The following is a 2,807-nucleotide window of genomic DNA, read 5'->3' on the forward strand; positions in this document are numbered from 1 at the left end:
TTGTAAGGTCTCTGTGATCCTCATACAAATATTCTACAAAAAAGTTTGTGTGTCAGCATTATTAATTCAATAATAAACATACCACAAAGAAATAAAATCTCATCACAACAAGATGCATTGGATGAATGTCATGTGGTTCATTATGGGCCCCCTCCTTTGCACATGCCATCGGTGGCATACCATGAGGTCACTTAGTATCATCCCTTTGAACCATGTATGAATGCGGCACAAACATAAACAAATCCATATACCTTGGTGCACAAGCACCGACATGATCCCCCAACACATTATGGAGCACATATTGATAAAAAATGGATCCAACATCGATCCATTTCGGCTGTATTAGTATTCCCATCAGTGACTATTGATGGATACCGAGGAATGGTTTGCATATACCCATATTGACGAAGCACACGTTCAGGCAAGTGTAGTTGTATGAATGGGCCCAACCTAAAATATCCCGAGAACAACGATAATTATTCAAAAGGTTGACTTTGTCTTATGTTCATTGTATGGGTAAAATTCACACCAAACTGGACAAGGTTATCCAATTATAATTGTACAATTCCTATGGCTGATAGTCTCCTCACTTGATAGCTCCTGCATCGAGGCTCATCCTTTGTATAATCAGGTATAACATCCATAAACCCAATAGTTAGGAAGTGCTCATAAATCCATGCCTACAACATACAAATGTACACCCAAATGCATGTCATGTGAAATGATATGTTTTCAAAATTTATAACAATTTAAAATAAATTAATACATTCATTAAAACTAACATGCAATAGAGTTGCATAGCCACCTAGATGTTTCATCTTTGCATAGTATGCATCTCCCAATTGGTTATACATGTGGGTCAAAGCGGTTGTCGCCCACGCATATTGTCCAGTCACTCCCAAGTCAGCAAAGAAACTCGATAACAAACACTTATTAAGGTTGCACTTTTATCGGTAAAGATGATGCACCTAACCAAATGCAACAAATATGATCCAGCTGCAACACTTCATTGTCTGCTACTACAAACATTCTCACATACATCTCTTAATCAACTCAAACGCACATGCCTATCCCTACATTGTTTGGTTTCGGTTGTGGTTGTCTCAGGGTCAACCTAGAGCGTTTTTACCAACATGTTTGTCTCTCCATTCGTATCCAAAGTTGCATAGTTGTACAATTGTCCGACAAATGGCAACGGTAACAAATTTGACACATCATCCAAAGTGATGGTCATCTTGCTAATAGGAAAGTGAAATGAATTGGTATCACTGTACCATCGCTCCACAAATGCACACAACAAGCCTCACTATTATAGTTGGCTCATACAAGGCCTCCCAATCCTCACAACTAAACTACAACTTCAATTCGTTCGTGTGGACCTCCAAACTTATTCATCCTTTTGTTGTGTGATTCAACCTTCAACTCACCACGATCTTACAATTATCAATATTAGATTAATATCTCCAACACACATACTAATCTCAATTTAACTATATCAACATATGAGCTTACCACTTCATTCCACAATTATCTAGCAACATGGTCATCATAAGAAACAAACAAGGACTTGTCCACTAGTCCTTCAAAATTTCCTTCTTCACCAACATGATGGTCCTCCTCGCTAACATTTTCCTCCAGAGGTTCATCTTCAACAACTTCAAATTCAAAATTACTTGGGCTATCCCGCTGTAGTTGGCCATATATGATCACTTTGAGATCCACCTCCTCTAGTTATTACCATCTTTATCTGACTATACATACACAAAATTACTAATATCCAAATATCAACATATTACACACAATCAACGCATTAAACAAACCAATACACAACAAGTCAAATTAACTTTATGCAAACAAATATACATAAACCAAAATTGATATTATACGATCGAAATGGTCCCACAACCACCCAAATTCACCTCAAAATGTCATTCAATGTTACTTTCCAAATCCAAAAAAGCATCTAGAAAATTAATTCTAGGGAAGGATATCGAAAAAAACTATCTAGACATTTTACCAAAATGGTGTTTCCGAGAGAAATTTCGAAAAGTTTTTTCCGATAGCCTTCCTCGATATTCAATTTCCAGAGGCATTTTCTCCAACACTACAAAAAAATGCATCCCTGAATCCCTCTTCCGACTGGCTTTCTTTTTCGAAACTGCAACGTCGCTTACCTCTTAGGTGGACGAAATTATTGTGCACACGCCCTACGAAAGAACCACCCATGTTGCACTCTACTCTGCTTCTTCTCTACTACAGAATTGATCTGCACACACACTACCCACACCTTCTTCTCTACTGCAGGAATGAGGATTGACAACTAGAGATGACAAATAAACCCGTCCCCGTGGGTATTGCCCGAACCCGTCCCCGTTTTGACGGGGAATCCCCGCATTGACTGGGTATGGGTATGGGTATGGGGAATCCCCGACTTTTTCAGTTGGGTATGGGGATGGGTATGGGGATGTACATATACCCGCCATAATACCCGTCCCCGTCATATTTCCATTCTCGTTTAAATTATTAAAATATTCACAATTAATCAAGTAACCCCTATATATATATATATATATTTTCTATTTTTTATTTCTTTTAATTATTTCACTTGTCATGAAACTCATTCTCATCTCCAATATATTTTTTATCTTATCATAACCTTTATGTAATTATGTTAAAATGATGTATGTTAATAAAAGAAAAATTATGCCTCATATTTGAATATTTATATCATTTTTTAATATTTTTATTTATTATAAATTTTCCTTTCACATGAGAATGTTTATACTCTCAATTTAAGGTAATATAAA

The 2,807-nt window shown here is 36.7% G+C and overlaps 1 long non-coding RNA gene across 1 annotated transcript; it reads right to left on the reverse strand.

Annotated features, from left to right (window-relative positions):
* Positions 1–2,325, reverse strand: LOC114164507 (uncharacterized). The gene is made up of 2 exons (XR_014984306.1): positions 2,175–2,325; positions 1–617 (listed from the first exon to the last, which is right to left on the reverse strand). It is a non-coding gene; the product is annotated as an uncharacterized LOC114164507 (long non-coding RNA).
* Positions 2,326–2,807: the final 482 nt, after the last annotated feature.

This window comes from Vigna unguiculata, chromosome 9, assembly GCF_037176805.1.
Source record: "Vigna unguiculata cultivar grain cowpea cultivar isolate G323 ecotype 2 chromosome 9, ASM3717680v1, whole genome shotgun sequence".
Classification (NCBI taxonomy): Eukaryota; Viridiplantae; Streptophyta; class Magnoliopsida; order Fabales; family Fabaceae; genus Vigna; species Vigna unguiculata.